The sequence below is a fragment of the Pteropus medius genome, unplaced genomic scaffold (assembly GCF_902729225.1).
Source record: "Pteropus medius unplaced genomic scaffold, Ma_sr-lr_union100, whole genome shotgun sequence".
Taxonomy (NCBI): domain Eukaryota; kingdom Metazoa; phylum Chordata; class Mammalia; order Chiroptera; family Pteropodidae; genus Pteropus; species Pteropus medius.
Window position 1 is genome coordinate 4,213,642 of NW_024351735.1, and position 15,062 is coordinate 4,228,703.

The 15,062-nt window shown below is 35.1% G+C and overlaps 1 protein-coding gene and 1 pseudogene across 4 annotated transcripts in view; both read right to left on the reverse strand.

The window, feature by feature from the left end:
- The window catches only part of DLC1 (DLC1 Rho GTPase activating protein), a 352,000-nt gene that overhangs the window by 94,491 nt on the left and 242,447 nt on the right, over window positions 1-15,062 (reverse strand). The gene's annotated exons all lie outside the window — the stretch shown is intronic.
- Window positions 13,736-13,854, reverse strand: LOC120589101 (uncharacterized; annotated as a pseudogene).

The window sequence follows — 15,062 nt, forward strand, 5'->3', positions numbered from 1 at the left end:
TAAGCAAGGCCACATTCGTACAATATCTTTAGAGCAGTCTTTCGCTGTTGTTTTTTTAAAGTATTAAAATGTTTAAAACAAAGTTAGATTTTCACGAGGTGATAGATGCATTTGCACACGGGATTCAAGAAATTTAATCTCAAACTATGGGCGCTAAAATGAATTTCATGAAACTTATTTGCACCTTACCACTTATGAGTTTCTGGGCAGAGAATTGAATTTAGAAATACAGTTGAAGATTTTTGTTATCAAGTTCCTTGTCTCTATTTTGGTCAATCTTCAAAAGAACACTGTGAAGATAAACATGATTTTTAGTATTTATCAATCACTTTTTTTTTCCAGCCAAAAAGTATTAAATCTTACCAAAATGCTGTAGATTCACAATTTGTTTTAAAGGCTAGTACAATTGTTTTACTTTCACACAGTATTTTGGGATTAAAAATTGCCCAGAGGTGCAATAATCACTCTCCAACTTTAAATTGTTCTTATCTGATGTTCTTCAAACTTCTGTTTCCTTTCTGCAAGCCCAGAGTTTCAGAGCAATCATGAGTCATGACTTCGGAATAGAGATTTAGGAACTGAATTATAAAGTTAAAAAGGCAATGGACATTTGAATATAGGACCAGACACTCACACACACACACACACACACACACACACACACACACACACACACACACACACACCCCATTTCTAGTATGCCTAATAAATTCAAAGAAGCAAGATAGTTTTACAAGTACTTCTTCAAAACCTGTAGGAGATGATGATGGAGATCTTAAAAACTTATCAAAACTTATTCATTATATGCAGCTTAAGTTGTAAAAATGTCATTTATATTGACTGTATTAATTATATTCCATATATTATTTTATTTGAGTTAGTATTAAGGAATATAAAAAATATTTAAAAATATGAAAAGAAAAGAATGTTAAAGTTCACTGATGGCTTTAATTTTTCTACTTTTTCTAAAGCCTATAAATTCTAGAAAAACCAATACTCCTTTGAAAAAAAAATTGAGAGATGGCAGTGATGGAGGCAACTACATGTTTAGGAAGTCTCTATAGTTTAGCAGATATACTTAATATATATTAAGATTTATGCATGTACTTCTGTGAATATCATTCTATTTTTCTCTCTAGAAATATATGTAGTGTATCTATGAAGATTATCTCATTTTTTGTCTATATAGTCTTAATCACATATAATTTTCCCCATAAAAAGTTCTTCAGCAGAGTTACTGAATATGCAACTTTAAGTAGAATAAAGTCATGATCAGATATGGATGTTGGGTAGTTGGCTAAACTTGCTCATAAGCTAGGTGACTTTTGCCCATCAGTCTCCCTGACAACAAATTAAAAGTTATTTGAGATTATAGAATATGGCATTGTTCATAGAAATACCATAGAGGAAAATAGGAAAACAAATTTAAAAAATCCTTTAAATGTTAAATATGGGAACAGCAAGTCTAAGCAATAAACTAAAATCATTTACGGCTTTCAAATGCAAAGATAGGTGCTTGATAAATTTTAGCATCTTCTGGGGGGTAGAGAGTAGAAAGGAAGTGTTTGTTTCTTCCTTTCAAGTTCCTAAAGTTAAATGCTACAACAAGGTTAGGAAGGAATTGCAAACTTGCCCATCTGTCATTACTGATTACTTGGTAATTTCTTGCCTTTATTTTCCTTTTATAATGATAAAAAAAAAAACATAGCATATTCTCACAGTTCTCTCCTGCTCTTTTGTTCTAAGTAAATGTTTTTTTTCCAATTCTGGTTATTTTTTCAATTTTTTTAAAAAAAATTTCTTATGTATTTTGGCTATTTTAAATATTGTTTTAATAATAAAAATATTTACTAAAAGATAAGATCAAAGTTGAAATATATCAACAGGAATTATAGTATTTATTGGAGACAAAACTTCAGAAGAAGAAACAAATCAAAATACACTGTCTGCTAATATACTCTAAAATTGGTAATAAAGTGAACAGAAACAATAAGATTTGATCTTCAGGAGAGATCCGCATTTCAAGAACAGTTTTGCAAATTCATTTACCATGTTAAATCAGTTTTGCAAATGTTTTTTTCTCTGACTTTTGGAAAGAAGAAAATTGATACTTTGGCATTGCAAGGCAGATGGCCCTTATTTGTTATTTGGTATCTGACGGTTCAATAGAATCACTTCAAGTTTTCCATCTTTTACTGCCTTGATAGTTAAACATGTATTTCAACATCTTTTGAAGAAATTGCTTTATGCCTTCATTATCTTAAAATATACAACTACATAAAGCATTTGTTATTCATGCTGCTTTTAAATCTCTTTCTCTGGTCTGAAGTTTTTCATATAAATCTTAAATAATCTATTTATTCTAAATCATGTCATTGTAGGAATAGAATAGAAATTTAAATTGAATAGCGTTTTAGTTTCCTTATTCTTCCAGACTTACAACTACCAAACAAATAATAATGAGGCAGGTAAAAAGAAAGAGAAGAAGAGCAATTATCTTCTGCAGGGAACTTTTAAGATAAATATTGATCTTTTTCTAAAACTCATTGGAAGTCATGATATTAGTTACCAGCAAATACTAGTCATTGTTTCCTCTATTAGACAAATAACATAATAATCCCATATCATAATTTGGTAGGGGAAGTAAATGTCAATTTCTTTTCTTTTTTTTTTTAGTCCCTTATAATTGAAATGGTTACAGCACGATGGCTGTAAAATAGAAATAAAAATAAATAAAAAGAAAACAAAGGAAACCCCCAAACCAAGGAGTGGGGGGCTTTTTCTAAATCTACATGAAGTCCTGGCAGGTAAACTAATGGTATATATTGTAAATATCAGCATTCTAGCATGAAAATTGAACAGAACTCACACATTGTATGTCTCCGAACTAAAACTGATCAACAGTGAGGTTAAATAAATCATAACCAGAACTTCAACACACCCTAGAGAAGTCACTTCTATGATTGGAACCATGCCTGAGAGACAAGAAATAACCAATGATTTCAGTTTAAACAACCTGTGGTATACATATGTAAATACTCTGTGTTGAGAATTTAAGATAATGTTAGAAAGACTTCATCTCCATTGAATAACAAAATCAATTGGCGTTCTTTTAACTTTGGTCACATAAGATGACCAGCCATGCTGGCCTTCCAAGCTTCAAGAGTTGTCTCTATTCTTGTCAGGGACACTCTCGAGGAGTATCCCTGATCCTCCTCGAGACTAAGGGGGCCACTCTGTTAATGCACAATTCAATAGCACTCTGCTTTTCTTTGGAACACTCAGTGGTTCCTCTTTCTTCTGTTGAATTATAAGTCACATGAGGGCAGGAATTGTGTCTATATTTTTTATTGCTATGTTTCTAGTACCTAGCACAATGCTTGACAAAGATAAATGAATGAATCTACGTTTGTTCACTTCCTAAGACCATATTTTTGTGCTTGTCTTAATTTATGAGGATTGGGTTTTGGTATTGCTTTTGGCATTCATTTTGCAAAAGAGGACTGATTCAGAAAATGTTAATTAAAATGTGATATTTTAATGTTAAAAATATGAGAGATGAAAAGTATGAAAAATGATTGCCTGTTTTTAATAATGGGCTGCATGATATTATTGACAGTGCTTGTGTTTTCTCAAGTAGCTTTCTCAGAATAGTTTCAGGAACTTCAAACACGCCTTTCATCCTCATGTTATCTCTGTGATACGTGAAGTATTTTCAGTATCACCATATAACAGCTTGGGAGGCAGGCAGGTCTGAAAGGCAGAAGTCCAGAAATGTTTTCCATTTGACCAAGTGTTTGTTTCTAGTTATGGACTTTGCTCGTTTTCATTTGACCTACGCAAAATCTGCTTTACTCAAGGGCACCATTTAGTTTTTATTTGTGTAGCTTTCTATGTGCTATAGCAGAGATGAAAAATTATTATGCTTTCTTTTTGAAACTTTGAGTCTCAAGAAGAGATGTTTAATGTAGTGAGAGTTTAATAACTATACTTTGTCATTTCACAATGACAAATACCATTTATTTATTTATATTAATTTTACAAATTTATTGCCCTTCTTTTTAGTCTCACTCAGAGACAAGATGAAAGACTTTTAATAAAAATTCTGCATAATAATATCAACATTAAAAAATGCCCCAGTAATAAACTTATAAACACTCAAGAAAAGAGAATTTTCCTCAAGAATCAGTATTGGTTACATGTAGCTCAGTTAAGCAAAGTAACTACGTATATGTACATCCATGCTTCACCTATACCCACTACATACACGTTCACAGTTGTGCATGCCACATCTTCAAGGATACTATTCCAATCTATGACACACTTTATATTCTTGAAATATGTAAACCCAACAACATATACTTCCATATTCAATATAAACATTGAAAAAAGAATGAAATCTTGTCATTTGTGAGAACATAAATGACGTTTGAGGGCATTATGCTAAGTGAAATAAGTCAGACAGAGAAAGACAAATATCATATGATCTCACCTACACATGGAATTTGGAAACAACACCACCAACACCAACACCACCACTACAAGCTCATAGATACAGAGAACAGACTGGTGGTTGTCAGAGGGTAGAGGTGAGCAGTGGTGAATGGGGTCAAAAGGTACAAACTTCCAGTTATAAAATAATTGTCATGAGATGTAATGTACAGCATGGTGACTATAGTTAATGATATATTTAAAAATTGCCAAGAGAGTAGATCTTAAAAGTTCTCATCACAAAAGAATGGTTTATAGTAATGGATGTTACCTAGACTTCTTATGGTGATTATTTCATAATATAATAAATATTGAAATATTATATTGTATACCTGAAACCAATACAATGTGTTATGTCAATTATACCTCAATAATTATAAAAAAGATTGAAAGAGAACATCTCTGAATTTATCAGGACTCTTCAGATTTCCAAAAAACCAATAAGTTATAATTTGTGAAGATGGTGGAAAATTATTGGTTTTAAACTCAAGGATATGCTATTTTAAAAGACATAGTATTTAAAAAGAAAAAAAAACTAATAAATAAAGGTGGCTTCTCCCATGAATCAAATCTGAAACCCGAGGGGCTTCCATTTCCAGTGAAAAGAAAGCTCAAGGCAGATTCCTTTCCCCTCCTCCATTCCTCTTCGATAATGAAATTTCATCTTTTGGGGGGCCTTAGCTGTGTCTGCAGTGAGGCTCTAACTGCACAATAAAATCTCAAATGAATGTTTAATAAAAATTTGGTTATTTAATGCATTTCTGAATTTTTGTTTGTTTTTTTGTGATTTTCTTTGTACAAAGATATATTCTGAGTAAAATATCTTTGGGCTTCTCTCCCCACCAAATGAAAATTTCAAGTATAATTAACAACTTGCTAGCTGATGTAGAAAGTAGGGAAACATTATTAATAGCTAGGACATACTCAAAATGGCAACAGAGAATAGAAAATTATGCAAATAAAGATTCTTCTAACTATGGAGAGTATCCTTAAATGATCAGTTTAGTGTTTTTTCTTTGTTTTAATAGTTCCTTAGGAAAGCTGCTTTTTATACTCTCAGAACTCTGTTGGCAAGCTTCAGAGACAGCTCTCCTGTTTGCTTTGTTTGATGCGCCTTGCAGCCCTACACACGGCCTGTGGCCTGTGGTGATTGTTGGTGTTTCAGGCTTCTCTTATCATTGGTGGAACTGGCATATTGTAAAATCCTATTGAAGAGCCATTATTTCTGTAGCAGCAAAGATTGGAGAGCAATGGTCCTGCCAGGTGCATACCCACCCAGGCAATATTTTCTTCTCCAGGAACATGGAAAGGCCACTTGTGGGGAAAGGTGGAGGGAAACAAACCAGTTGCCATTTCCGAGGGGGAAAAATTTGATCCCTTTGTGCTCTTATCTTCATCCACTTCCAATTTTACTGATTTACGTATGCTGGATTACAGAGGAGGTAAAAAGGAGAGGAGAAAGAGCTTGATTTGAGTGCTTGCGGCAATGTATGAGTGACGATAGATGGGTCTTAGTGAGACAGCTTTGATAACAGCTTAATTAGATGTCAGATACTGTCATGCCCGGCACACAGCACTCGATCGACCACATGATCATCTGGAAAGAGTGCACAAACAATATATGCTTTTTGTTCATTCATTTGTTCATGCATTCATTTGATACATAATGTATTGAGTGCTACCATGTACTGGGCACTGTTCTAAGCACAAGGATTATAGCAATGAACAAAACAGCCCCAAGTCACTGGTTTTTGGAAACTTTCATCTTAATGGATCCTACATTCTCTACATTCTCATGACATAGTGAAATTGCTAGGTTATTTCCCAGATGTCTTATAAATTATTTTAATTAAATATAATTAATATCGGAAAATTTTTGCCTTGGTGCCAAGCTGGGAGAATTTGAATTTAAGTATTAAATCTTTGGTAAAATTAAACCCCAAAGAGCTATAAAAATACATTCCATTATATATGTATACTCAAAAAATATTACTATTGTAGTGCTGTTGAAGGTGGGACAAAATTCAAGGAAAATTCAGAATTCATATTTTCTTAGAATTCTATGTTAATTACAAAATATTAAACACGGTCTTAGAAACCACATTTGTTTTCACCTGTGTTCTATCTCATTACACAGGACAAGTACACAAGCTCATGGAGTAATCTGCTTATTTGTCTGTCCACCTCTACAACAGGCCATGAATCAGTCTCCACTGTGACCCCTGGAAGAGCAGCTTCGAGTCAGTTTACTGATACCAGGTCGCTAGTTTTGCATCCACAGGGGCAGCAGCTGCCTGTGGAGAATGGTGAGGCAAGGCCTTCCTCCAGCTGCCTCTGCTCTGACCCCTTTCATCCGTTCAAGCTGTTTGCTTGGAAAGGTGTTCTAGATGATTTTCCTCACTACACTCCCTCCCTGTTCCCATCTTTTCTGCACACTGTGTCAAAATGAACCTTTCACAGCATCACTCTCCTCTAATGGTTTTCCTGCTCCAGAAAGTCCCATCAGATCCAATCTCTTCTCTTTGCCAGGCTATCAAAGCCCTCACATTTTGGAACCAACTTAATCTGGTAACAACCACAATGATAAAGTTAACAATACTTGGTATATTCAGTTGTAAGTTGTTTGTACACAGAGGATCTCAATTGATTATAATTATCCTCCTTGACAGAGGGTTGCATGAGATTTCAGAAAGGTCAAGTGATTTGCTCAAAGCTGCCCAGCTGTCAGGTGGAACCAAGGTTAGAGCTCAATTTTTCTGAATCCCGAACCACTTCACTTGTTGCTCCTTCACCTTTTCATGACGTGCTCTTTGCTCCAGTTGCTCAAGTGCATTTTCCAGTTCCCAGCACTGGCCGCGCTCCTCCCAACTGGTAATATTCTCTTGCTCACTTTGCCTCATCCCTGTACCCAGCTGGATATGCCAACATCCTGAAGCCTGCCTGGCTCCTTCTTCCTGTGAGCTCTAGCACACAGTTGTCTCTTCTTTCTCTGAAATATTTCCTTAAGCAAAGGTTTAGCCCAGGGGTTTTCAACCTCAGAACTATTGACATATTATGCCAAATAATTCTTTGCTGTGGAGAGGCTGTCCTGTGCACTGTAGGATATTTATCAGCATCTCTGGCCTTTAGCTATTACGTGCTAGCAGTATCCCTAGTTGTGACAACCTAAAACGTTCTCAGACATTGCCAAATGTCCCCTGGGTTGAGAACCACAGCTTAGCATGTAGTTGAGGGATGTGGTTTAAGTGTGTCTTCTCAAGAGAAAGAAGTGAGGACAGAATGCTTGCATTTTGTTTGTATTCTCTGAAGTTGTTCTGCACTTAATATGAGTTATAGACCCTTGTTCCACCTTCAAATTGTTGCCACCTATTATATCTTCATACTCCTGTTTGATTTCGAGTTGTATAGCATAGTAATTAAGAGCCTAGCTTATAACATTTTAAAGAATGGGTCTACATATCACCTCTATCACTAGTTGTATAGCTGTGAGACCGTCGCTGGACTTTCTGTTTGTGAATGTCAGTATTTTCCAATAGCAATTATAATTCAAGCCACCAAAAGAATAAAAAGGAACAAGTGAAATGAATTTTACAATATATTTAATCCAATGTACCCAAAACACTATCATTTCAAAATGTAATTAATATAATAAATTTTTAATGAGATGCTTGACATTTTTCTTTTTGCATTAAGCCTTTGAAATCCAGTGTGTATTTTATTCTTACAGCAAGTCTCAATTAGAATTAATCACATTTCAAGTGCTCAATAACACGTGTGTCTGGTGGTGACCAGATGTGCTCATTTCCCCCATTTGTCTGTTGGCATCCTGAGGGGCAGAGACGTTCTTATTAATTTTATATTTAAAAACATTATAAATTGTCTTTTAAATAATAAATTATACTGATTTTCCTGGATCAAAAGCTCGAGTCTGCTTTGGTTCTTTTTCCCACTTTAGAAATCATTTTAGTATAAAATATAGAAAATATAAAAGAAATTAAGTCTCCTTCCTTGAATGGGTTCCTGTCTACCTGTACAGGGAAGATATATATGGATGAACAACTGAAAAGCAATGTAAAATTATTAAGAAGAATGCTTTCAAAAAGAAGCTTTCGAAATTGAATGACCGAGGGAAAAAATAATGTCTTTAACAAATGATGCCAAGACAACTGGATAGCCACATGCAAAAGAATAAAGTTGGACCCTTACCCCACACATTATGCAAAAATTAGCTAAAAATGGACCTACGTTTAAGAGCTAAAAGCATAGATCTCTTAGAAGAAAACATGGGTATAAATGTTCATGATCTTGGATCTGGCAATGGATTTTTAGATGTGACACCAAAAGCACAAGCAACAAAAGAAAAGCTAGATACGTTGGATTTAATCGAAATCAAAACTCTTGTGCAGTACTGAGAGAATAAAAAGACAACCCACAGAATGGGAGAAAATATTTGAAAATCAATGGACATTCTCCAAAGAAGACAAACAAATGGCAACAAGTACACGAAAAGATGCTCCAGGTCACCAGCCATCAGAGAAGTACAAATCGAAACCACAATGAGATACCACTTCATACCCACTAGGATAGCTATAATTAAAAAAAAAAAAAAGAGAACAAATGTTGGCAAAGATGTAGAGAAACTGGAACCCTCACACACTGATGGTGGAGATGTAAAATGATGCGGCCTCTGTGAAAACAGTTTGGTAGTTCCTTATTAAGTCAAAAATACAATTATCATATAGCCAGAAATCCTATTCCTACGTATATATTCAAACGGAAATTTGTATAAGAATGTTCACAGTAGCTGAACAATAGCTAAGTGTATTTCACAATAAATATATTTGCACAATAGCTGAAAAACGTAAATAACCCAAAGTCCATCAATGGATGAATAGATAAATAAAATTCAATATAAGCATACATTGGAATATTATTCAGCCATAAAATGAAATGAAATACTGATACATGCTACAACACGGATGAAACTTGAAATTATTATGCTAAATAAAAGAAGTCAGATGCAAAGGGCCACATATTGTGTAATTCCATTTATACAAAATGTCCTGAATAGGCAAATCCATAGAGACAGAGGAGTTAGAGGTTTCTGGGTGCTGAGAAGCTAAGGAAATGAGGAGTGACTGCTTAATGGGTGTGGAGTTTCCTTTTGAGGTGATTAAAGTATTTTGGAACGAGATGAAGGTGATGGTTACACAACACTATGAATATATGAAATGCTTCTGAATTGTACATTTAAAAATGTACAATGTTTAAAGTGGTAAATCTTAGGTTTTGCGTATTTTAACACAATAAAGAAAATTGAATGGTTGATAATGGTTCTGGGGCCACACAGGGTATCAGTGAGGGCTTTTTTGAACAAGGTGGGCTTCTGAGCACAAAGATGTGAAATTTGAATTTTCTGCCAGGAAGAATAAGGGTGACCTAGATAAAGATAGAAGCCTGAGCAGAACAGCTTGTGGAACAAGTGGGGCTCATGCAAAAGTGCTAAAGAAAGTCACTTTATATTCTACAATTTTGATACAAGCAAGAATTACTTTAAAGCACTAAATATATTTTCATCAGAGAGCAAAAACTCCTAAGTTGTTAAATATCAATAAGTGAACACATAAAACAAGATGGTATATTCTTCGGATCTTGTAATCAGATATTATTGTTTTATTACCTTTGAGAAAAGAGGCAACTATTCCTTGGGATCACTCACAGTTCATCAATTTTTATAACATTTGTTTTACAAATATTGTGTTCTTGTGGAGGAGAGAGGTAGGGACACACACGGCATATTTATTTTTTCTATATCCAGAGTGAATCCATACATCATTGCATTAGGAGCTAAATCTGTCTTTGATTAATTATTGCATTAAAGTGCAACGTGAAATATCCAAAGTTTGAAAAAGAGATTGTTAAATGTTCACATGGAGATCAATAGCTTCAGGAGGCACAAATTGCCCTGTAGCCACCCAGTCAGAGCCGAGACTGTCAGCAAGACAGGTTGAGAGCTGAGTGATGAAAGGCAACCCCACATAAGAAAGTGTTAGGTGATTGCATTTTAAACTTAATGTAGCAGACTTGAGCCAAGGCATACTGCAGGTTATTCCTGTGTACAATAAGGTGAAGAGCCTATCATTTGAGTCTTTAATTCCTAGCCACTTTAAACTCATTGGGTTTTGTCAGCCCTAAACTAAGGTCATCACTCTTCATAAGTTTTTCCCACAAACTAAACAAAACATTGTGGTGTCGCCATCTCAGTCCCTCTGTGGGGAATGTTAGACATCACTGACCTGGATGATTGCTGTTGGCAGGACACCCAAATACAGGCATCTAGATTGGGAAGAGGCCTCAAAAACTGGCTGACAACCAGTATCCTCACTCAGGGACCCCATTCTCTGAAAAATTATTTCTAAAGGTCTTCCATTCCTTAATGTCAAGGAAAGCATTGCCAAATAGAAGTTAAATTTAGCTGTTCTTCTAAGAGACAACAAAGAAAATGGAAATTTTGATGTCTAAGAAGGCCTTTTTTATTATTATCATCAATTAATATTTATTTGGCAACCTTTGGCATTCATGGTACTGTGCAATAGAATATGTCACAGAGGATTAGTTTACCTCAAGAAATTTAGGGCTATCTTCAAAAACACATATTGTTATTAAATCTCTTGATCACTCACTCTTGCGATCATAAATAAGAGATGGAGGAAACCCCGCATCTTCAATTCTTTCAGATTATGGTAGAAAAAATAGAACTAAAAAGGTGTTTGGTGTAAGTTATCCTATATTGAATTTCGAGCTATTACGCTCAGTGTTTTGAGAGAGGAAAATTACATTTCATATTAGTAGTTTGTTGAGTATACTGATGATGTTTTATGTAGGTTAGACACATCTTTTACAAGGCAAGTAAAATCTTAATTTTTAAAAAATTTCCCTTTAGTCCTTACCATATGATTCCTCCTTCATCAGAAGTTCCCAAATTCTACTTGCTAAAATTTTAAAACTGGTTTTGAAATCTGAGCACCACCTGGTGATTCCAGAACTCTTGCTTCTCACCCCTTTCCCTGTATCTTCTGCTGTTTATTTTTCTATGATATCATTCTTTCACACCATTCTGTGTTCTAGGTACTGAATTTTCTTCCTCTGTTATAATCAGAGGAGCTCAGGATTTGGAATCAAATGGACCTGGTTGAAATTTTAGTTCTACCAGTTACTAGTTGTATGACCTTCTGCAATCTTCTTAGATATTTGTGCCTTAATTTCTTCATCTGCAAAATGGGAAGAGTAACACTATAGATTTGTTAAAGGATAATGTGAAAAGACTATATATAAACCACTTATTACAGACCAGTGTGTCAAGTAAGAACTCATTCTCCTGCTCCATCAGACTAGAATAGTCCTTGTCCCCTGGTCCCTCAATAGGTGCCTGATATCTCGTGTGGAACCTCTATACATAAGCCAGCTGTGATTTCTTTAAAGAAAAGTAAATGCTCATTTAAAATAACACAACAATCTATTTACCTCTGTGAAGCCTTGCTTTTTGTGTTATGTCTATTTTGATAATTTCTTTGCTATTTTTCTGTAATGCAACAGGATTAAAAATTTAGAAGAAAATCAACCACTAATCATTGCCTTTAAATATGGTAAAAAATGAATGCATAAACTAACTTTAGTATAACTTAATGTTCCAAACCAAACTACCAACATTAATTGGTATAGAAATATTTCTTTGTACACATTTTTGCACAGGAAACTTTAAAAAAGAATTGCTTGGTTGGCTAACACCATTGGAATGCCAATTTCTAATAAACAATGAACACTCCATTTTATTGGTCTGCTAGGAACACATATATATGAAAGTAGAGCATTGTAATTTGAAAAATTTATTTTAGCCTTAAAGTTTTTAAAAGTGGCTTCAACTGTTTCTACTTTATATTGCTTTTAATTTTTCAGTGGTTAATACATTTCAGTAAAAGGTGGGGAGTTTTAAATTACACAGTAAAAGAGAAACAAATCAAAAGATTTCCTAAAAATGTGAAGAATGTCTGAAACCAACTCTAATAAAAAAGAAAACGTACTGAGAGTATGTTTAAGAAGCTGTTTCTTTTTGCACTTATTTTACCCTGAAATACCGTGATCAGATTATGTAATTTTTGGAATGACTATAGGCTCTGAGTGCGTATAAAATATCTGAGACACAAAAAGAACTTTTTTTTGATAAAAACTTTTGGGATCTTTTGATTATAAGAAGTTACTTAATTTTTCACATAAATAGTTTCCATTTACTATCTGATGAATTTAGAGAATGATGGTCATCAGGGATGCTCACCGGTTCCTCCCGGTTCTCCTTTTATTGTGCGTATGTCAAGTGTGTCCTTCACTACCTCTTTGAAGACAGATGTGTCCATAGGGCTTGCTTTGGCTAATAGACCATTTCTAAGCAGACATCTTTAAGGGCTAGTGGGCAATTCACACTTCCTCTTGCTCCACCATCATGGAAAAATTAGAGGAAAACATGATGCCTGCTTGTCATACATAAGCATTCCAGGGTGAATGGAATATAGAGTACAAAAAATGTGAGGAAGCCTGGAAAAGCCATGGTCAAGCTTATAGAGACATTACTAAGCACAAGAGTTTGAACTATATTTCAAAAGCAATGGAGGAAATTCTGAAGGGTTGTGAGCAGGGGCACGAAGTGACCAGAGCTAGGCTCCAATAGAGACTAGAAAGGTTTTGAGATGCATACTAGAAAAGCTTAATCAAAAGGACATTGGCATTATGGGCAATTCTGAAGAGAACTCAGAAAGAAAAGAGGAGAAGCAGGACTTTAGTAGACACTGAACCTGCTGGCACTGTGACACTGGACTTATTAGCTTCTAGAACTGTGAGAAATAAATGTTACTTAAGAAAAAAAAAATTGAAAACCAAATAAAATTAAAATAAAAGAAAGAAGTTACTTAGATCCAGGTAAACATAAAAAGAATTACTCATTTACTTTTCTAAGGCTGATGAAATTCTTTGGGAGAAATAAAATAAATCAAATTTGTTTGCTCTATAAAGCAACCATAAAGCTTTTATAAACATAGTGAATCTTCTATAAAAATAGTGACTACTTATTGTGTGTGTGTTTTTGTTGTTGTTGTTGTTGCTGTTGTTGCTGTTTTTGTTTTTAGGCAAAGCAACCCTTTGTTGACCACACAAATTGCAAGGACCTTGTCAGCTTACAATCCCTTATTTTTTATGCCTATAGCACCTGGTCTTCCTAGGTGGTCTCCCATCCAAGTACTAGCCAGGCCCAACCCTGCTTAGCTTCTGAGATCAGACAGGATTGGGCTTGTTCAGGGTGGCTTGGCCATAAACTTCCTATTGGTTTTTGAGACATAAACATACAGAGTATATTTTCTAGAGGATCTCATTGTCTATGAGATTTCACTCTTATTGGTCAGAAGAGCTTACCCATGAAATAAATGGACACTAAATCTCATTAACTTTTTATTCATGACTGCTGTTGGAGGAATGTAAAATTCTTTGCAAAGTGAGAACAAATGGTGTAGACTCATCTGTTTATTAAGGGCTTGAGAGCCTAAGTAGTAGCTGAGAGCTACAAACATTAATTTCAAAAGAATATTTGCGGTTGTTTATGGGTAGGGCAGTCTTAGGCAGGTTTTGACATGTGTATTCCTGTCCAGCAGGACTAGGGCATGGGGTGGGGAGCTTTAAGTGGTCGTCAAAGGTGAATTCTATTCTGGGAAGGTTCTGATTTGTTTTTCCTGCACTGCCCACTTCCTTCCTCAAGGAGCTACTTCCTCCTAAACAATATTTCCTCACTCTCCAATATTATCACAGGACAGCATGTACAGTAAAGGCGAGATATGGCAGTATCTAGAGGAGCCAAGTGCTTACAGATTTTCTGTCTTCCTATCTACTGTAGTTATTCCTCCTGGGGCCAAAGGCGAAGTAACCCATTCCATAATAGTATTATACATTAAGTAAATTAATCACCAAAGACAAACCCCCAAAACTGAAAGTTGGAAGCTTCCTTGGGAATTTTCTAGGTAATTACAGAAGATGGGCTAGAGTAGAGGCTCCATCATTCTTTCCTTTGCTAGGTTTTCAATAAATTTTCCTATCCATATCAGGAAATGAAAGGTCAATCTGAAGAATTCCTGGAGAGCCCAGCCTTTTAATCTCAACTAATTAAAATCGGTTGCACAGGGTAGAAATGTCTACTTCTATGCCTCCCTGTGATTTCAAGTAGAAAGCTGATATTCTCACATAAAGGTGGGAGTTCTGCCTTTAAAAAAGTCATACTCCTTTTTCAAAGTGGCTCTTGACTGGGAGCAAGTTCCCCTGGATTGCTGAAGTAGCCCCAGGATGCTCTCAAAGGCTTCGTTCCCCAGGCACTCCAACCAATGTAATCATCACAGTTACATTTGAAGATTTCCCAAACAGGGTAAGTCAAGAGTTCAGGAAGGAATGTGAACAACCAGGCTGGTACCTACAACCAGAGAGGGCAAACATCTCATTCACTCCCTTCCTCCTAGAAAGAATTCTGACCTTGTATATGG